This window comes from Podarcis pityusensis, assembly GCF_964106645.2.
Source record: "Podarcis pityusensis genome assembly, chromosome: 8".
Classification (NCBI taxonomy): Eukaryota; Metazoa; Chordata; class Lepidosauria; order Squamata; family Lacertidae; genus Podarcis; species Podarcis pityusensis.
The window spans coordinates 3,370,605-3,392,993 of NC_138033.1; the positions used below are offsets into that span (position 1 = coordinate 3,370,605).

The 22,389-nt window shown below is 48.1% G+C and overlaps 1 protein-coding gene across 6 annotated transcripts in view; it reads right to left on the reverse strand.

The window, feature by feature from the left end:
* The window catches only part of PAK4 (p21 (RAC1) activated kinase 4), a 73,942-nt gene that overhangs the window by 24,250 nt on the left and 27,303 nt on the right, over positions 1–22,389 (reverse strand). Inside the window, exon 1 of one of the 6 annotated variants that reach the window (XM_081018745.1) lies at positions 20,236–20,453. The exons of the other annotated variants lie outside the window; for them this stretch is intronic. The gene's annotated coding sequence lies outside the window, so the exon portion shown is untranslated. Of the gene's footprint in view, positions 1–20,235; positions 20,454–22,389 lie in introns of those variants that run through there. 6 annotated transcript variants of the gene reach the window in all.

Consider the following 22,389-nt stretch of genomic DNA (forward strand, 5'->3'; position numbering starts at 1 on the left):
CAATGCAGAGAGCTTAAAAGAGCTGCTTGCACAGGTAACCCAAGAGGAATCTGTGTGAAAAGAGATTTTATGCTCTCTGACTTACTTGGGGGGCAAGGCTTGCTCAGTGTGCCAGTTCAAGAAGGCTGGGGTCCTCGTGTGAGATCGTACGGAAACACAATGACCTCACAGCAGCATTCCAGAGCCCGTGCGCTGAGTGCGTCTTGCTCCCCAAGCAAGGTAGAGGAGAGCTTAAAAGCTCCTTCTGCACCAGGTAACACCAAGCAGACCTGACACAAAAGAGCTTTTTTGCTTGGATCTAACTTATGCCGTTTCAACCAGCCTGCCATCAATCGCGCCCGGCTGAAATCACACAAATGCACGCAGACTGCGACTGTACTGCGCTAGACCCAAAAGCAGAGGGCGACACCGCAGAGAGACCTGAGGAAATCGGATTTTTCTGGGCTGCAAGGAAGCTTTGGCACCAAGGGAGATCTAAGCAGGTCTTCCCGAGCTGCTGTAAATAAGGAAAGGCCTGGCTTGTTTACATCCGTAGGATGGAGCATCCTTGAAAGACAAAGGCAGGACAAGAGTACAGGCAAACATTTTGCTCAAGGCAGACTGAAGAGCACTCGGAATCAGTACAAAGAAGATGGCTGAAGCGGTCAAAATGGTTACGTATTCCTGGTATCTCACCTGCTGATCATCCACTGCCTTCCCTTCAACCAAGCAGCCTGCACTTGAAGGAAAATCAACCTCAATGGAGATCCAGCTCCCATCATCCCTGAGCTCTGGCCTTGCTAGCTAGGGGTGATGGGAGTTGTAGTTCAACAACATCTGGGGACCCACAGGTTGAGAAAGGCTGCACTAGACAGTCATCAGGAGCCTTCTGTGCCAACTTTTGAACACCTGCTGAAAACTTTTCTATTCTCCCAGGCCTATGCAGGCAATTAAGAACGTATCCTTCCATAATGGTTATTTGATGTCTGATCTTAACCTTTTCATGGTTCTTTTTGTATGGTTTTATGTTTTGTTGCTGTAAATCTCTCTCTCTCTCTCTCTCTCTCTCTCTCACACACACACACACACACATATATATATATAATGACACAGCAGCATATAATTTTTTTAAATATAAACAAACAAAATAAATAAGAACATAAGAAGAGGCTGCTGAGCAAAGGCCAGTGGCCCATCGAGTCCAGCATCCCGTTCTTACAGCAGCCAACTAGATGTCCCAATTCTCTTTTAAAGCCATCCAAGTCGGTAGCCATCACTGCCTCCTGGCGGAGCGAGTTCCATAGATTAACAATGTGCTTTGTGAAGAAGGACCCTCCTTTTATCTCTCCTGAATAAATGCACATGCTAGCTAAAATAACTTTATAGAAAACTGGCATTCTAACCCTCCAAGCTCCGGAGGGATTTGCAGTGGGAACCCTGTTACTTGAACAATCTCTCTACCCTGGACTGACCCATTATTAAGATGCACTGTAAATGTGAAACACGGCTGGCTTCTCTCTGTGTCTATTAAACAGGCACTTTGATTCTTAACAGCACTTTGATTTCTGGTTTATGAGGGCACTGAGGCAACCCCCTTATCAGATTTCTCAGATGCCAGGTGTGTGTGTGTGTGTGTGTGTGTGTGTGTGTGTGTAATTCTGCAGTGCAGAAAGTGTTAACTCCTGACCTTCCCAGATCATTTTTTACAACACCGCTTGACCAAAATAAAAGCATGGAGCAGAACGAAAACCAAAGCATGAATGATCTGCCCTGGTTGACATTTTCACTTTCAAGTACAAAGCGAATGCGCAGAAGCGGGTCAGATTTTCATATCACAAAGGAGGGTGGGGAAGCAAGAGGAAGTCTGATCCTTTGGCAAAACTGAGCACAAAGGCATCTCAAGATTGCTGCGAAGGATTTCACTGAAGTTCTGCTAGTGCGCGAGGCAGATTCAAATCTCTATTCCACAAAACACGGATCTGGAGTTCATGCCCCTTGCACATACAAAGATCCCTCCTCTCTCACCCCAACCGAGATTTTAAAGGCCAGAGGGTTTGACCTGCAGGCACCTCTCATCAAAGTCGCCTCAAACCATGTGCTGCAGCAAAAACAGATAAAACTGCAGCCAAAATTCCGGGAAGAAATCTGGTGCCGTCTTGAAATAGAAGCAGCACGACCAGGCAATTTTAAGAATGAGAAGTGTTTTTAATTTCTGAGGTCAAAAGGCAGGATATAGATGATTTTTAAAACCATTGGGACCTTACAACAAAATATTGCAGTATGGAATGCCTCTGTTCAGAGCTCCAGCCACTCCAGTCTATCCTCCATTATTTATTTAGGGAGGAACACACTTGTGTCCAATTCAAGATATATTGCATTCTTTTAATTTCTCCAGTGAAGTCTATGGGAAGCTCTCTCTACTATCCCTGGGGACACTAAGAAACAGCTTCTCAGTGTGAACCAGGAAGTAACCAATGGCTCTTTCTTTCCATACGAAACATGCACCATCTATACCACTGCATTTTAGCCCCAGCTGTCCACCATGCAGTTGTCCGGTCATTCCCTTATCAATCTCTCAACATCCTGTGCCACTTGAGTTATGAGGGTCGTTTTGAGTACCACGCCTATAAATTATTCTTTCTCTGTAGGCTTTTTGTACTTGTGTATACCTTGGGGTTAGGGACGCGGGTGGCGCTGTGGGTTAAACCACAGAGCCTAGGGCTTGCTGATCAGAAGTTCATCGGCGGTTCGAATCCCTGCGATGGGGTGAGCTCCCATTGCTCAGTCCCTGCTCCTGCCAACCTAGCAGTCGAAAGCACGAAGTACAAGTAGATAAATAGGTACCTCTGGCGGGAAGGTAAACGGTGTCTCCGTGCACTGCTCTGGTTCACCAGAAGTGGCTTAGTCCTGCTGGCCACATGACCCAGAAGCTGTACGCCAGCTCCCTCGGCCAGTAAAGTGAGAGGAGCGCTGCAACCCCAGAGTCGTCCGCAACTGGACCTAATGGTCAGGAGTCCCTTTACCTTTATACCTTGGGGTTACACACAAGTCCGCAGGCACTTCTCTCACATGTGGGCATTGTGGTTTTGGGTACATAAGCACGAGACTCCAGCCAGTGTAACGCAGGATAAACACAACCTCTCCCCTCTTCCTTCCATTTTGTGTTGAGTGGCCTGAGACAAGAAAACCCTCTTTCAAACTGAGAGCCAAGGTTTGCCGCACTGAACAGGTCAAGGTGGGATCTTTTGCAGGGTCAGTGTGGTTGAAACGAGCAGGGCAAGTTTGGCAGAGTGCCTGACCCCAAAGCTGGGAAGGATCAGGAGTGACCTGGCATTGCCACCCCTGTGACTCCGATGCCCAGGTTGCCAGTGGCAACACACTGGCATCTAGCCAGCGGGAACAGTTCTGAGCCAGCCACTTTGCGATTCACGCAGGAACCATCTGGCGGACCTGCTCTGGATCTGAACTGGTGACCTACAAAAAGTTTTCAGAAGCCTTTGATCCCCTTAGCGGATCCTTCAAGAGAAACCTCAGGCTTCCTTGGCGGGGCTGGAGATATGCCACGACCCCAGATGCACTGCTGGATCCAATTGGCTGCAGGGATGTCACCCCTTAAGCCAATTAAGGTACGTCGCAGCCGCCACGTAACATACCTGTGCCATACCTGCATACCATGTTCCTCAGTCACAGCCTGGCAAATTAGAAATGAACTAATCACGGGTCCAGATGACGTCTACCTGAGAGCTCTTAAAAGAATTCCCATGCAGAATTGCTGGGCTAAAACTGCCAATAGCATGATGGCGTTCTACAAATTTTTGGTGTAACCACACGGAGTAATGTGTTTTTGTTCTGGTTGCCAGACCTCAAAAGGGATGTTGTGGAGCTGGAAAAGATTCAGAAAAGGGCAACCAAAATGATCAAGGGGGCGAAGCAACTGCCATGTGAGGAAACGTCACAACATTTGGAGCAGGGATATAATATTAAAACCCAACAGAGTCACCCAAGGAAGCTGGAATACTGAAAGATTCAGGACAGACAAAATACAGTGGTACCTCTGGGTACAAATGGGATCCGTTCCGGAGCCCCATTCGCATCCTGAAGTAAACGCAACCCACGTCTGCGCATCTGCGGGTTGCGATTCGCTGCTTCTGCGCATGCGCGTGGTGGCATTTTGACCGCCTGCGCATGTGCGAGCGGCGCAACCCAGAAGTAACACGTTCCATTACTTCCCGCAGAGCGCAACCCAAAAGCACTCAACCTGAAGCAACTTCAACCCAAGGTGTGACTGTCATAGAATCGTAGAATCATAGAGTTGGAAGGGACCACAAGGGCCATCGAGTCCAACCCCCTGCCAAGCAGGAAACACCATCAGAGCACTCCTGACATATGGTTGTCAAGCCTCTGCTTAAAGACCTCCAAAGAAGGAGACTCCACCACACTCCTTGGCAGCAAATTCCACTGTCAAACAGCTCTTACTGTCAGGAAGTTCTTCCTAATGTTCTTAGAAAGAATCTTCTTTCTTGTAGTTTAGATCCATTGCTCCGTGTCTGCTTCTCTGGAGCAGCAGAAAACAACCTTTCTCCCTCCTATATGTGACATCCTTTTATATATTTGAACATGGCTATCATATCACCCCTTAACCTCCTCTTCTCCAGGCTAAACATGCCCAGCTCCCTTAGCCGTTCCTCATAAGGCATCGTTTCCAGGCCTTTGACCATTTTGGTTGCCCTCCTCTGGACACGTTCCAGTTTGTCAGTGTCCTTCTTGAACTGTGGTGCCCAGAACTGGATACAGTACTCCAGGTGAGGTCTGACCAGAGCAGAAACCAGTGGCGCTATTACTTCCCTTGATCTAGATGCTATACTCCTATTGATGAGGCCCAGAATTGCATTGGCTTTTTTAGCTGACGCGTCACACTGTTGGCTCATGTCAAGTTTGTGGTCAACCAGGACTCCTAGATCCTTTTCACATGTACTGCTCTCAAGCCAGGTGTCACCCATCTTGTATTTGTGCCTCTCATTTTTTTTGCCCAAGTGCAATACTTTACATTTCTCCCTGTTAAAATTCATCTTGTTTGTTTTGGCACAGTTCTCTAATCTGTCAAGGTCGTTTTGAAGTGTGATCCTGTCCTCTGGGGTGTTAGCCACCCCTCCCAGTTTGGTGTCATCTGCAAATTTGATCAGGATGCCCTTGAGTCCATCATCCAAGTCGTTGATAAAGATGTTGAATAAGACCGGGCCCAAGACAGAAACTTGTGGCACCCCACTAGTCACTCTTCTCCAGGATGAAGAGGAACCATTGATGAGCACCCTTTGGGTTCGGTCAGTCAGCCAGTTACAAATCCACTGAGTGGTAGCATAGTTAAGTCCGCAAACTGTAAAGCACTTCTTCACTTGGACAAGTTAAAAAGGGGATTAGACCAATTCATGGGGGACCTGAGTAATAAGCTATAGAAAGCCCTCTGCTTCTCACGATCCCTCTTTCCCTTTCATTCATGAACAAGGGGAGGGCACCCAAAGGTTCTGATTTTAAGTCTGCAGCAAAACTTTCCCTCAAAGGAAGAAGCGGCTCATTTTCCTAAGGACAAACCATGTCTTGCCCTTGTGTCTGAAGTGAGCCTCTGGGTAGGTAGCCCTTTCTTTGACCCCATGTTACAAGTTAAATAGAGGGCATATGGCTAAGAGCCTGCTGGATCCGGCCAATGGCCCATCTAGTCCAGCATCCTGTTCTCACAGTGGCCAACCAGATGCCTGTGGGAAACTTGCAGGATCTGAGCACAAGAGCAGTCCTCCTCCTCCTCCTGTACCTTCTTGGAACTTGGGTAAAGGGAACAAGCCTGTGAATTCTTGCATTGGAGAATTAAGCATAAAGTGGTACCTCCAGTTGTGGACGGGATCCGTTCCAGAGCTCTGGTCGGATCCCAAGGTTTGCGCAACCGAAGGTGCCTGTTCTGTGCACAGTACGATAGAGCGCTTCTGTGCATGTGTGCATGGTGAAACCCAGAAATATATTTCCGGGTTTGCCTCGTGCGTATCCCAAAGGATAAGTAACAAGAGGGGCACGTAAGTAGAGGTACCACTGTAATAGGAAGCAGCAGGAACTGCAACAAGACCGAAAGGTTAACACGCTGGGCATCATGCTGATTTACTATCTCCTGATTATACAGGGCTGGGGTGAAGAACAGATCTTCATCAAAGTTCAAGGCGGCCAGCAAACTTTCCAACGCAAAGAGATGGTTCTTCCAACTTCCTGCACAGCTGAAGAAACACCCCTTGGAATCAACAGCTTGCAATGCTTTATTAGCTGGCCAGATAAGATATAATTTCATGTACTTTTTGCCTCTTGCTCCGCAGAACCAACAACCTCACCTTGCTACCCGGAAGGCAAAACACCAGCATACCCGAATTGCCAATATCCTGTAATTGGCAGTCTTGAGGATATTGCTAATCAGAGCAAGAATATGAGCACTTAATCCATATTAACAAACAATAACAATTTCATTAGGAGGATGTTTGTTTGGGGCCTGCCCATAATCTGTCCAGGTTGCCAGACGGGCACCACCCATCCACAGGTCTGGAGGAGGCCCATGTCCCTGGCTCGCCCAAGCCTTTTGATGCGAGCACCAAAGGTGTCAGCAGTCTTGTACAGGAACAAATGCTAGACATTTGGGGCTGGTCCCTAGAAACGTCCTGAACATTCCAGACTGGCAACTGCTGATCCCAGAGCCAATTCCAGATCCTGGAATAGCACCAGTTGTTTCACACTCCCTGTTGCAAAGGGGTGGCGGTGGCAATAGGCCTAGAGGGCACCCTCCACTTTGCAGGATGGTGAGGGAGACCTGGCTCACTATATCTCTCCCCCACCTCAAGCGGATCTCCTGCAAAATTAGATGCAGATGGGGGCGAACAAACACTCTGCCGGAGAATGAAAATTCAGAAATCTTCACCAACAGAACAGCCAGGTTGTGCATCTCGAAGAAAAGGTGCAAATTAAGCCAATTAGCAAATTAAGTTAAACCGGCATAATTTCCTCGGCTTCTACTAGCCACTGGGGTGGGGAAGACCTATCCTAATCCTCAATTTCTTAATTGGAAAGTCTCACCTCTGGCTACTGAATCATCCCCAGACATATTAGTGACCCCTGAAATTTGCTGCCCTCCAACAAGTATCAATGTATGCACCAGAACAGCCAGCTAGATGGCAACCATATATTCTCACAGAGAAATATGAAAGAACAGGGGAGCGGATGAGTCTTGTTAAAAGATGCCTTTTTGTGCGCTACAGCCATTTTGCTTCCTGGGTTGCTAAATTAAAGAACGCATATGGGATAAAAGCCTTCCAAGTGGAGTCAGTAACCACTTCCTCCTCCTATTTCTGTGCAGCCGCCGTCCAGTTTCCAATGACACATTACAGCAGGAACAGCCACTAAACAGCAGAAGGCTTGCAAAAGCTGCTTTGAAGACAGCACCAACTCGATCTCTGAGGGCTGAGCTTGCACTTCTCAGGTCCCTTGTGCTTCTGCTGTGGCATTCTGCTTTTTCCACACCCTGAAAACCACCAGAATCATAAAGCGCTTCCCTTACAAAGCCACGTCTCTCCAACACTCCTTCCACCCAGCGCAGCCCAAGAGCTAAGGCAGCCCACTGTGCAGCTAGCTCTCAGCCAAAGCCAACTCCCGGCTTCACTCCTGCTCTCCTCTTTAACTTGTGGCGTGAAGAATTTGATGCCTTAAATTGTCCCAGAAATCAAGAAACAGTGCTATCTCTGAACCGCAACAGAGGAGTAGTGTCTCTTCAACAAACAGCACAATCTTCACCAGGTCTACTAAGAACTAAGTCCTACAGAATTCAATGGGGCTTACTCTCAGGTAAGCGGAGTTAGGATTGCAACCTTAAGCTCTAAGAAGTGCCAAAGCTGCCCAACTGTGGGCCGACAGCAAGACCACAAAGAGGAATACTATACCAGCTTTTGGCCGAACACAGATCTTCTCCAGGCAAAAAGAGCTGACAAACTCCAGACCACGCCGGTTGCAACTTCTAAGAGATACGGCGTCTGAGCCACCAGAGAAAGATGCACACCCTCCTTCCCTTCCCTGGTAATGATTACGGGAGCACAGCTCAAGGATTTCCAGACGGGTGGCCGCGTTTAGTCACAGCTAAGGAAGAAGAAACTACAAAGAGGATTGCAGAGAAGAGATCTGGACAAACCCAGCGAAGAAAGGCTCTCAGCGTTACTGGTGCTGAACAAAGCAGTGAAGATGCAGCCAGACTTACAATCCCATTCCTCCTCGTGAGACTTCATCTTGGCTTGCTCGGCGCTCCTCCACAGGCTGCAGCGTCAAAATGGGAGTAACCAAGACTAAGCTCCTGTTTATGACTTTTTGGCCCATCCTCTGTTCAATTAAATGGCTGGTGACCCCTCCCTTCTCCTCAGTCCATTGGCTGGGTGGAAGTTTCCTTACATCTGCTGCTTGGAAGCACAAACCCTGGCAGGCTGTCTCAAGGGCCACTCCCAGAGACCACCAAAGAGCTCAGAAGCCTCTTGCACACACCTTAAAGAAGTGTTTTCCAGGCCCAGAACTCACCTTCAACACCAAGGGGCTACGTGATCCGTTTTGTGCCTCGCAAAAATAATGCATCCCTACTAGCTGGCGCTGTGGGTTAAACCACAGAGCCGATCAGAAGGTTGGAGGTTCGAATCCCCGTGACGGGGTGAGCTCCCCTTGCTCGGTCCCTGCTCCTGCCAACCTAGCAGGGTCAGGGGTCCCTTTACTTTTTTACTAGCTTCCAGGCTCCGCTCAGCCCTGATGTGGCAAAAATGTGTTTGGGTTGAACACATGTCCCTTTCTGTATCTCACCCTCAATTCAACAGAACACGCCCACCTTTGCCCTTTTTCTTAAAATCACTAGCACTGGCATAGCACAGTGCCCTTGGGGGCAGTGAAATTATGGGGGGGGGATTGCTAAAAAGCGGGGGGTGGGGGTACTGAAGTAGATTATCAGACTTTGAAAAGTTGGCATCACTGGATCAACTATGTTGAATTAATTAAACTAAGCAGTTTTAATAGGATTTTTAACAAATGTGCAATTAATTGTCTGCATTTTTTTGTGTCATTATCTTTCTTAGTGGGTCATGCATAATATTTTTTTAATACAGTAGGGTAGTAAGGGGCCCTGGGGAGGAGTTTATGGAACCACGGAGGCGGGTCCCTGAAATGGGAACTGCTGGCACATAGGGAAAAGAGTACAGCGAAGGCACCTGCCTGTTGTCAACATACCGCATCAGCTCCTACCTCCTTTTAAAAACAGCCTTCCCCAACTTGGTGCCCTCCAGATGCTTTGGACTGCAGCTCCCATCTTCATCAGCCAGCTGGGACCAATGGGAGTCGAGAGTGCAGAACATCAGGAGGACTCCAGGTTGGGAAGACTTGCTGCAGAAGTTTCCTGCTGACAGTGACTATTGTCCTGCTGGCCAGAAGCATTCCCCAGCCCAACACACACACACACACAGAGAGAGAGAGAGAGAGAGAGAGAGAGAGAGAGAGTCCCTGTGTGGCTCCATAGCTGTGGAGCAGCCGCTCCCAGTATGGAGTGCAAAAAGGGAAGCCCAGAAGCGAACAGGGAACAATTACAGCAGGAGGATTAAGCGGAACTTCTTCTTTGGTAGTGGTTACTGATTACTGCAGTGTAGAGCCTGATAAATGCAGTTACTTAAAGAGCAAGGAAGGTAACCTTGCAGTATTGCTGGATTTTACTTCTGTGCCCGTTTTACTTTTAGATCTAACATTACACGTTCTTGCATTTTACAGTTTTAACCTCTGTCCTGTGAGCTGCCCAGGGAGCTTTGGCTCTTGGGCAGAACAGAAACGGAAACATATGCCTACATTTGCAATGGGGACCTTACATGAAGCTGCTGTCCACAAATGCAAAGCACTAGGCCTGAACTGTCTGCTCTGAAGAGCAGCAGATCTCCATGATCCCAAATCGAGGGAGAACTTCCCAGTTCTGCTCACCAAGTACCTCTTGGTTGGAGCATGCTCTGGATTAGACATGGGGCCTTCTATATGCACCAGAACTGGGACGTGGGTCTTGCAACCGGAGTCAAGGGAGCATTCTTAGGCTTTCCTAACACTCTAAGCAGCCTAGAGTTGGGGAGGGGTGTGCACAGAAGACAACTTCACTTTCCCCCAGAGCTGGGCAACGGAGGGAATATTATTTATTGTACCTGTCAGTCACTTTAAATAAATGGAAAGCCTCAAAGCAGCAAAAGACCAAGTACACAAGCTGACCACAACTCAGCAAATCACCATTTCTAACGTTTTCTACCTGTCCTTCAAACATAGCCAACACCTCTCTCAGCACCTTGCAATTAAAATAACCTGTTTACATGAATGAGACATGAGCGCCCAGGATCAAAGAGAAATTAGCCAGCGTGGTGTAGCGGTTCATGTGTTGAAATGGGACATGGTTGTAAAGGTAAAGGGACCCCTGACCATTAGGTCCAGTCGTGGCCGACTCTGGGGTTGTGGCGCTCATCTCGCTTTATTGGCCGAGGATGCCGGCATACAGCTTCCGGCTCATGTGGCCAGCATGACTAAGCCGCTTCTGGCGAACCAGAGCTGCGCACGGAAATGCTGTTTACCTTCCCGCCGGAGTGGTACCTATTTATCTACTTGCACTTTGACGTGCTTTCGAACTGCTAGGTTGGCAGGAGCATGGACCGAGCAACGGGAGCTCACCCCGTCGCGGGGATTCGAACCGCCGACCTTCTGATCGGCAAGTCCTAGGCTCTGTGGTTTAACCCACAGCGCCACTCGCATCCCTTGGGACATGGTTGACCAGGGTTCAAACCCCATCAGCCATGAAGCTCTCACCGGGTGATGCTGGGCCATTCACACTGCCTCTCAGCCTAACCTACCTCACAGGGTTGTGGGGATTAAAGGAGGAGGGCAAGAGCCATATGCGCCACTCTTGAGCTTTTGGGAGAAGGAAGCGGGATATAAATGCAATGAATAAATAAATAACGATTAGCCACAAACTAAAAATACTAGCTGTGTGCCACCCCCACAATGTTACTTGCCCAGGGGCTTCAGCGAGACCTACCTGGTGCTGCCCATGCCTGCAGCGCTCCTCTTGAACCCGTTCACACACACACACACACCCAATATCTGGTCATGTGACCACCATTTGGGCCCAATGAAACTTGCTCTACTGGCCCCCTGTTGACCCAGACAAATGGCAAAGGGAAAACATCGCTTGGGGGCCCCTTTGTACTGTGGGAAAAGCCAGGAAGGAACCACACCACTACCCCTTAAGGAGTGTATTAGCAATTTCACACCATTTGCATTTCGTTCCCCACATTTGCTGTCTAAACAAAGACAGAATTGTATCTGGAAGTGAAAGGAAGCCTTCGGCCACTCCTGCCACAAGATCAACATATGAAGCATGAGGGGGAGAGACAAAGACAAGTCTATTATCTGTTTGCGTGCCCAGCCCACCTCTCTTATAACCCTTCCGCCGCCACATGCTCCCCGATGTTTCTGCGCATCATTCTGGAGGGGTGACCTAATGTAACAAAGCAATCCAGGATCGGAAAGGGGTGTCCTCCCTTCTCCCGTCCCTCTGGCCCATCCCAGTCAATTGGCAGAGGATCCATGAAGGAATCTGGCCTGCTGGAGCTCCACAGAAGAGCTCTGGGTACGTTTGCCCTCAAGTCCCACCGCTGGCTGACCCCAGCAGATCACAAGACGTGCTTTGAAACATGCTTGTGTGGGTCTAACTAGCACTCAAGCCACACCCATGCTTCAGAAACATAGCATTTATTTGCTGCCTTTGTGGAAAGTGGGCTGGTTCCCGTTTCCCGGGCTTTTCCGCCTGCCTGTGCACTAGGAGCAGGGATGGATCTTGCTGGACTGCAATTCCCATAATCCCTGACCACTGGCCACGCTGGCTGGGGCCAATGGAAATCAGAGTTCAGCAATTTGTGAACAGCTGTGATTCCTGCACTGCAGGGGGTTGGACTAGATGGCCCTTGGGGTACCCTTCCAACCCTACAAATCTATCATTCTAGAGCTGATCTTGTTTACGGCACTATTGCAAAGGAGCTCTGTTTTCCTCTTCAATCCACCTTGAGCAGGCATAGGCAAACTCAGCCCTCCAGATGTTTTGGGACTACAACTCCCATCATCCCTGTTAGCTAGGGATGATGGGAGTTGTAGTCCCAAAACATCTAGAGGGCTGAGTTTGCCTATGCTTGAGCATATTCTTCCCTTTGAAGTTGAGGCACCCAGTGTCATGGTGATGTCAGGTGACTGGCAGGTGGACAGACCCACCCACCCGTCAAAAGTGGGTCAGGGTTAGGGGAAATCAGGATCCACCCTGTAGCCCAGGTTTCCCTATGTGATTTAAGATTAAAGCTCCAGGCAAAATCAGATCCCTCCACTCTCCACTTTCGGAGGAGCCCAGCCCTCATAGGAATTCCACAAAAGGAGCAGGAGAGAATCGTATCAGAAATGCCCGGAGGCTGATGAAAATGTAGATTGCCAGAGCCTGTGGGAAGAGGACAGTAACACACCCAGGCAACGGCCAGTGTGAAGGAAAATTCCTCCTGACTCCAGGTGCTGATGGGTCAGAAAATGCAATAAACTACATTATAAAATGGATTTTTTTTTTATAAAAAAAAAGCTTAACTAAAAGAAATGCAATAATATTTTCGGTCTCCAGGTGATACTGGAAATATCCCAATCACTGAATTCCTCTGATACATTCAGTGTGCTTTGCAATCCTGATGAGATTTACCCCTGCATTGACTCTGATGTTCCGTTCATTAAAAAGCGAGAAATTCTCCAAGTTTTCCACCAAAAGAAGGAAACACACAGTTTCTACTGCAGAAAAAGTAGGCTGGAATTTAAACGATTAATGGGGGTGATGGGAGACAGAGGAAATGTCTAACCACCACTGAAAAAGTCGATTCTGAAAACTGGGGTGTAGTATATCCCATGCTCAGACCGACAAGACTGCCATGGGTAGAGCGTGGGCTAGAATACCATTTCCATTTTTGTCTATAGTCAAGCCATATATAAATTTTATGAAATACAGTGGTACCTCGGGTTAAGTACTTCATTCGTTCTGGAGGTCCGTTTTTAACCTGAAGCACCACTTTAGCTAATGGGGCCTCCTGTTGCTGCCGCGCCGCCGGAACACGATTTCTGTTCTCATCCTGAAGCAAAGTTCTTAATCCGAGGCACTATTTCTGGGTTAGCGGAGTCTGTAACCTGAAGCGTATGTAACCTGAAGCATATGTAACCCGAGGTAGCACTGTAAATAAATGCTCAGTGAGGTCCTTCCTATTTTTGATTCAAATGAAGAAGCAAGTCAGGTCAGAAAAAGGCAGCTAGAAGATCCCCTATTGAAAAGGTAGATGTTGTTCTTGCATTTATTTCCCACCTTTTTCTCCTTGGAGCTCAAGTACTTCTGCCATTACAGTGGTACCTCGGTTTACGAATTAAATCCAGTCCGGAAGTCCATTCTTAAACCAAAACCGTTCTTAAACCAAGGCGTGCTTTCCCTAATGAGGCCTTCCGCCGCTGGTGCCCTTCCACCGTGTGGATTCCGTTCTTAGACCGAGGTAAAGTTCGCAAACGGGGACACTGCTTCCAGTTTTGCGGAGTTCGTAAACCGAATCGTTCGTAAACAGGACTGCTCTTAAACCGAGCTACCACTGTACTTGGTGCCTGGTGAATATGGGTTAGCCAATAGCGATCCTCCCAGAATATAAGGTAAAAATAATTAATTTGGAATATTTTTACTCCACCTCACTCATCTTGCTTGTTGCATTTTATTATTCTAATACTTAAAGAGATATTTTTGACATACTGTAAAACAATTTTCGTGCTGTGCAATGAGAACATATTGTTGTTGTTGGCATCCATCTGTCTTGAGAGACAACGGAGTGCGCCTCTGGGGGTGAAGTCAAACTGCTGCGTTAGCAGCACTGAAGTGACTTCCCCGGGGTGCAAGCCTAGGCAGTGTGTCTGGCAGTCCTGGTCTGCCCAGACGACAAGACCCCCCCCCCAGCCTCACTCGTGGGGTCCAAAGGAAAGCAGAGCAGTGCATTTGGCACCAGTTTGGCTGCAGGAGTTGCCGGAAGGAGGAGTACAAGGCGCCATTCCAACTGTCTTTTGAGGAAATCCAGTAAAACGTTAACACTACACAGCAGGGACAAAAAGACTTCATCAAATGGTCAAACAAAAAACTCCCCTTTCCAGGTTTTGCACCCTCTCGAAAAGGGCCGGCTTCACTGCGGAGGTCAATCTGCAGCCTCAGATCAATTACAGTGGTACCTCGGGTTAAGAACTTAATTCGTTCTGGAGGTCCGTTCTTAACCTGAAACTGTTCTTAACCTGAGGTACCACTTTAGCTAATGGGGCATCCCACTGCTGCCTCGCCGCTGGAGCACGATTTCTGTTCTCATCCTGAAGCAAAGTTCTTAACCCGAGGTTCTATTTCTGGGTTAGCGGAGTCTGTAACCTGAAGCGTCTGTAACCTGAGGTGCCACTGTACAACCCCCGTTGCATTCAAAGCCATAAGTATCAGAAGCCACTCAACGCCCCCTTGCTACAGAGGAAGCCATGCAAACTGCACCAAAATGAAGAACTTTAACTCCCAGAATAACTTCAGCAGCAATCTTCATAGCTGAGCAGTTTTTAATGGGATGCACAAAGCCGTCCCAATACATTTAAGCAACTAAAGACCGATTGCCACCCAGTTTCCAGAGATGGGGGGGGGTTTAAGTTCAGAGCTAACGCTTTTTTCACTTTTGCCACCTCTGCAAAGGGACCTACATGTTTGCTGAAGGAGAGGAGAAGGTTAAATTACTCTCCAAGGGCCTACCCCCCCCCCCACTAGCCACATCCACTTACCTTAACCTAGGTCAAATTCCCTTTATCTCCCTGCCTTGTTTAATTAGTCAGCCATAAACCAACACTTTTTCACGGCCCTGGATAAGCAGAGGAGCAGAGCAAGAACGCCTACGTCCACTAGCACACACCAGCACACACCCAGCAGTTAAGATCTTGCCACTGGCTGAAAATATAACCACCACCTTAAAAAAAAAAAAAGACAGACAGAGAGAGAGAGGGAAACTGGAAGAGACTGACAAAACTAGTTTCTTCGGGATCAGATATAAACTGGTTCTGTGGTGCAGCTTTTTAAAAAGAAGTTGGAACACTGTGTATTTGTATGGCTGAGTTACAACAACAGCGTCAACACACAGGCATTGTGCGAAAAGGATTCTAAGACCATCTGCGGAGATAAACCCCTACTGGGCATGCAACCATGTTGTTTCAGAAACATTTGCGGGCCCCTTAAATTAACCTGCTCGCAACACCTATGTGAACTGCTTTAGAGCAAGGAGGAACACGGGCCCACCTGGGTCAGTGCTGCCTTGTCTACAAGAACCAGCAGTGGCTTTCCAGGGATTAGGTGGGATCTTTCACAGTTCTATGGAGACTGATTATGGGACCTTCCACACACAAAACATATAGCAGCGGTCAGCAAACTTTTTCAGCAGGGGGCTGTTCGACTGTCCCTCAGACCTTGTGAGGCGCCAGACTATATTTTTTTTTGGGGGGGGGAAACAAAAAGTGAACGAATTCCTGTGCCCCACAAATAACCCAGAGATGCATTTTAAATAAAAGCACACATTCTACTCATGTAAAAACACGCTGATTCCCGGACTGTCTGTGGGCCGGATTTAGAAGGTGATTGGGCCAGATCCAGCCCCCGGGCCTTAGTTTGCCTACCCATGGCATATAGTCTACACCTAGAGATGCGAAAATCCTCTTCTGGAATGAGTGAAATGCTATTATTATTAGTAGCAGTAGTAGCCGTAGTAGCAGTAGTATACTGTCCTATACCAGCATTTCTCAGGGTGGTTCACAAGATAAAATCACAATATAAAAACACAAAATACAAAATCAAGATAAAAACAAAAAAGGCACTGGATGTCAATCAGCCAAAGGCCTGGTTAAAGAGGAACATTTTTGCCTGGTAAACAAGGTTTTACTCATTGGAAAAAACTGTTGCCCAAAGACTTTATGCAGGAATCTACAGCATCAGCATGCAAATTCCTGTGTCTGCTACGTAAACATAAATGAAATTCAAGATGCATTTCTAGATCCAGAGATGCTGCCATCTTCACAAGGAAAAAAATGCCACAATTGTTATATTAATAAATAGCCACAAGAAATGAATACAGTGCTTGCTTTTTAACCATTTACACTTTGAACTGATTCAGGCACGAGCATCTGAAAAGAACTGTAAAGGTAAAGGGACCCCTGACTGTTAGGTCCAGTCGCGGACGACTCTGGGGTTGCGGCGCTCATCTCGCTTTATTGGCCGAGGGAGCCGGCGTACAGCTTCCGGGTCATGTGGCCAGCAGGACTAAGCAGCTTCCGGAAAACCAGAGCAGCGCACAGAAACGCCGTTTACCTTCCTGCCAGAGCGGTACCTATTTATCTACTTGCACTTTGATGTGCCTTCGAACTGCTAGGTTGGCAGGAGCGAGCAACGGGAGCTCATCCCGTCGCGGGGATTCGAACCGCCGACCTTCTGATCGGCAAGCCCTAGGCTCTGTGGTTTAACCCACAGCGCCACCCGCGTCCCGTTTGAAAAGAACTGTAGTAGATCTCAATTCACTTTTGACCCCCCTCCATCTGAAATGCCATGCCTGGTCTTGCACTGAATGTAGTATTGACACCCTAAGTTCAACTGATGAAATATGATGTTTACAACCCATGAAATTTGAGTTCTTTGAATGGTTTAGAGGTGGCACTGGAGGACAGAAGGGCTCAGTGCCTTTAACAGATATGTGGCAGGCAGAAATTAAATAGGGCAAGCCTTTTCTAGTATAGGGAAAGTGTTGCTGGCAGACATTCTGTCGAGTTGTGTGACTCCAGATTTATTTTGGGGCATTCCACCCCACCTGCAAACGAGGGTACAAAATTGCACATGACATAAAGTCTTCTTTAGCGAGTACAGCAGAGGGCCCAATCCACATACAGTGCGTGGGCACCACAAAAATCCTGTTGGCAGCCCAGTGAATGGGGAAGCTTCAGTTACTGGGTTGCTGTTGGTCAGGTTTCCACAGTAAAGCCTAAGGCAACAATGGGTTTTCCAAAAAAATCTGAAATAGAAAAATTGATGGAAATATTTCTTGGGCAAATCTGCATAGTGTAATTCTCCAATGCCCTATAGCAATGGTTCCCAGTTGGTGGTCTGTGAACCCCAGAGGGTCTGCGCAACCCACGCAGGGAGGTCCATGGCACCATTCACATAACAAATACCACAACAGAGGTATCAACTTTTTCAAAAGTAGGGGGTCCATGGCTTGGCTTTTCAAAAACAGTCTGCAGTACTTAGCTAACTGGGAACCACTGCCCGATAGTTATCTAATTCAGCATGCTTATTCTCCTTGTAATTCTTTTTATTTTAAAAAAAAGAGGCTACAAATTTAAAAACTGTTAAGCTTGCCATTTGGCATTCCATCATTGCTAATTATTTTATGAAATGGAAATTCTCCCACAGAAACCTTCCTGCCCCACATCCCTGGATGAGGGCACCAGACAACGCTCAGAGAGCATCTTGCACCTGGCTTCCGCTTGCAGCTTGAGGAGTTCACTAGCTGTTCCACTCCCAGCACAACTCTTCTTCCACAGTGAAGCAACTTTGTGCAGTTGTAATGCTATGCTACCCCAAAGTGGCAGCAGTGTACAAAATTCTCAGGGCAGTTCAACGCAGCGGACAAAATGGTACAAGGCAGAAGTTGCTCGGCTCTAGCTTCTGAGCACATTGCTGCTATCCAATCCCCACACCTATCTCCAGCTGAAGCACAGCAAATACAAGAACACTAGTCACTGTAGTCCATGCACAGGTAACCTTGAGGCTGGATTACGGCAATGTGCTCCATGTGGGGCTGCCCTAGGGTCTGGTTTGGAAACTCCAGCTGGTATTCTCTGAGGCAAAACTGCTGATGGGGACACCAGGTCGAGAACATGTGGTCATTAAAGCATCTGCACTGTCTGCCCATCTACTACAAGGCCAGGTTGAAGGTTCTTGTATTAATCTGCAAAGCTATTAACAACTTAGGTCCTGGGTATCTCAGGGAGTGCCCGAACCCTTATATCCCAGCTCGATCACAAAGGTCATCTGCAGGAGCCACCAGCCATCTCCCCAGCCACTCTGGGGCAGCTTACAGCACATAAAAAAATGTAAAACATCAGACATTAAAAATACAGGGCTGCCTTCAGATGTCTTCTAAAAGTCAGATAGTTGTTTACTGCCTTGACATCTGGTGGGAGGGCATTCCACAGGGCAGGCACCACCACCGAGAAGGCCCTCTGCCTGGTTCCCTGCAACCTCACTTCTCACAGGGAGGGAATTGCCAGAAGGCCTTCAGCGCTGGAGCTCAGTGTCCAGGTTGAAGATGAGGGTGGAGATGCCAACCTTCATGTATACTAGGCCAAGGCCGTTTAGGGCTTTAAAGGTCAGCACCAACACTTTGAATTGTGCTCGGAAATGTACTGGGTACGTAACAATGAACAGGTGCCAAACGCAAATGCAGTATTAGGTGAGCTTGGATGTTTCAACATGTTTAGATTTGTTTAGTAAACACAAGTAAAACAAACATGCTAAATTAGATCACACATGGGAATCAGAAAAAAATTCCAATAAAAATTTCCCAGAAAACCCATAGCTACCAAGCATCAGCAGGCAGCTGCCTACCGGAAAGGGCCTGCTTGCAACACTACCCCGCCATTAGCACCCTGCTCAGCCAGTCGCCTTTTTGGGGCTCAATAGTGGAATTTTCATTCTTAGCAGAGGCCTATTCAAGAGCAGCAGCATTTATGCACCACACTGCTGCAGGCAAAGCATGGGGGGAAGGGAGAACGAAAAGCAAGAGAACACTCAGCCCTTGGTAGGCAGGGAATGAAAGCTGCAAATTGCATATAAATAGCTGCATGCAACAATTCTCATCTTGAGGTCTGCAAAGCCAGGACTGTGCAATGAGCCTTGGGAATGCCTCTCCTAGTGGGGAACCCAACAACCTGGAGCCAGGGATCCCCACTTTCTTAGGAACTCTCTCTGCCAAAGCTGGAGGTGGGTTCTTGCTACTACAAACATGCGTGTACCTCCAAAGCCCTCTGTGGTCCCCATTTTCTCTCTCTCCCACCCCTCTTCTTGCTACATCCTCTCACCTAAGACACCTAAGTCGCCTGAAGGTCTACTTTTCCTTTGGCTGCCCCTGATGCCACAAGCTCCCTCACAGAATACCTCCCCATTGCTTCCCCGATTCCTCCTCAAGTCCCACCTTTTGCACAAAGCTCTTGGCAGAACCCCTCCATCTCCACACCCCACAGTAACTAGACTTATCTACATAGAACTCAAATAAATGTACACGCTCCCTTCTGGCCCCAACTCCATTTCCCTCCCCTTTCTCCGTTTAATTTTAAACTCCTTGGAGCAACCACACACTTGAGTTTTGCGATGCTGATAAACTGAGTCTGGTATTGAGCAAGCTGGGCCAGGGGATAGGTTTATACCCAAAGACACTTTGAAGTTTGCATTATTATTCTAGGGGCCTTTAATCCCCACAGCCCTTTCCTAGGCCCACAGGCTTAGAGGTACAGTTTACCAACTCTTATCACGAAGCCTCACCCATTTATGGCCACTGCCACCCCGCCTCCCCAGCCTTACAGGCCGCAGTCAACTGGGCGGTGCAGACATCCAGCTCAAGATTATTTGACCGTGAAGGTAGATTACATTTTGACTGTCAACTGCCACTCCTGCCCTTCCCTGCCCTCAACCTCTAGGCAACCATTTCAGAAATGGGTGGGCAACTCTGTTGTTAAACATGCAATAAGCTATTTCAGAGAGAGAGAGGGGGGGGGAATAAACCTGCAACACAAGATTTCCATTCTAAAAAGTTTTCTCCCGAAGCTTTTTTGCAAAAGAGAAAATTCTGCCCAAAATTGAAATTAAATGCACAAAGAGCCCACCCTGAAATCAGAACCTCTCCCTTTTCGCTGAGTTGAGCAGCTTCCACCAGAAGCCAATGCCCTGCTCGAACACACTGTTTTTTGGGGGGGCGAGGGGAGAGCCTGGCGTCCCCCTCGCTCGCCCAGCATGAACAGGGATCCCACCCTTCCTGAAAGCGCCCCGTGGGGGAGGGGGAGCAACTGGCCAGCAAGTTCACTTACCTCCACCATCGCTGTACTTCCTGAAAAGTCAGCCGCAGGGTGCTGGAGAGGAATAAATCACACGGCAGAGGAGAGGGTGGGCGGATAGGGTGGGGGGGAGAGAACGATTCTCCTCCGGAAGAGGAGATTGGGTTTTTCTTCTCTGCCCAGGAGAGGAGAGTCAGTTGGTTTCCCTGACTAGGAGACACTTGATCCGGGCAGGGACACGCACAATCCTCCTTTGCTCGCTGGGCTGCTACACACAAGTTTCCTGACGTTGCAAGGCCAGAAGCTCCACCCCTCCCTTCCCAGCACTCTGAACTGGGTGAAAGGAGGGAAAAGGCAGCAGCAGTGCCCTCACTGGAGGAGGGAGGCAGCGACACCCAAAGAGGAAGAGGAGGAAGATGTGAAAAGGCAAAGGAAACTTTGGGGCTGGCCTGGTGCCGTTCCGGGCCTCTGGATGCATTCAAAGGGAAGGGTCCAAGATTATTTGTGGGGAAGGGTCCCCCTTAACAGCAGAATCCTTTGTAAAATGAGCTTCAAAAGCCTCTTGGTTTTAAGGGTGTGGGGTGGCGACCCAGGAAGGGAAATATGAAGAGAAAACACTCTGTACATGCTCAGAGGTAAACATAATAATAATAATAATAATAATAATAATAATAATACAGTGGTACCTCAGGTTATATATGCTTCAGGTTACAGACGCTTCAGGTTACAGACTCTGCTAATCCAGAAATAGTACCTTGGGTTAAGAACTTTGCTTCAGGATGACAACAGAAATCGCGCGGTAGCGGCAGCGGGAGGCCCCATTAGCTAAGGTGGTACCTCAGGTTAAGAACAGTTTCAGGTTAAGAACGGACCTCTGGAACGAATTAAGTACTTAACCCGAGGCACCATTGTAATAATAATTTATTATTTGTACCCCACCCATCTGGCTGGGCCTCCCCAGCCACTCTGGGTGGCCACCAACAAAGCATTAAAATACAGTGGTCTGTTAAACATTAAAAGCTTCCCTGAACAGGGCTGCCTTCAGATGTCTTCTAAAAGTCTGGTAGTTGTTCTTCTCTTTGACATCTGAAGGGAGTGCGTTCCACAGGGCAGGCACCACTACCAAGAAGGCCCTCTGCCTGGTTCCCTTTAACTTGGCTTCTCGCAGTGAGGGAACCACCAGAAGGCCCTCGGCGCTGGACCTCAGCGTCTGGGCAGAACAATGGGGGTGGAGACGCTCCTTCAGGTATACTACAAGTACAAACTTTAAGATTTAGGGCGTAAAGTCGCTTTCAGTTTAGAGACTAATGAATAAAAATGATGTGCCCAGAGCCCAACCCCAACATTTGGGTCTAGCACGATGGAACGCCAGTGAGGTTTAGCTCAGATTAGGCTCTGTCGCAGAGTGGGAAAGGTGGGTGCCCTCACATCCTGGGCTTTGAATACATCTGTGGGAGAGAATGGAATGTGCAGATGTGCAAACAGGAAATGCAGATGTGCAAATGGCAGAGCCGTTCCCAAATGACACACTCGGGCTCAGTCTTTCTCCCCATCTCACCCCTTACTTGAAATGTCAAAATGCCGTTCGGTGGACTGAGCACACATTTCGCACTCAATGCCCCTTACCAAACAAGGTGGGAAAGACACAGCTATCTAGAAAATCACCTGGCCTCATCGATAATCCCTAGATTACAGGGGCAGAACACCCAGGACCCTGCCAACTATACAGTCACTTGATCTTTGTACACCTTTCTATGAACGTGGAGTTTCAATCAAGAGGCATTTCCTTTTTCCTCCTGCTGTTATCTCCAGGGGGGAGTTGGCACCTTTTCCCAGAACACAAAAGCGCCTGCCTGTTTCTACTCTTTGCTCCCCACCATCTTAAAACATAATCTCCCTCCTCCTTTACTTATATTAATTCAAATGGACACAGATCTATGGCAACCTCCCACATCTTGGGACACTGGTAACCCTACTCTGCTCTGGGACACAGATCCAACAGAACGGGGACTTTGGACCCTCCCAGCCTCTCATAGTTTCACTTGGCTGGGTTACCAATACTAGGACTGAAAGCTATCAGGGGCAAGGAAAGGAGCGGCCTGAAGTTCGTGGAATCGAAGAAACCAAAGCCAAGGAAAAATATGCGTCAGTGTATACACACACACACAGAGAGAGAGAGAGAGAGAG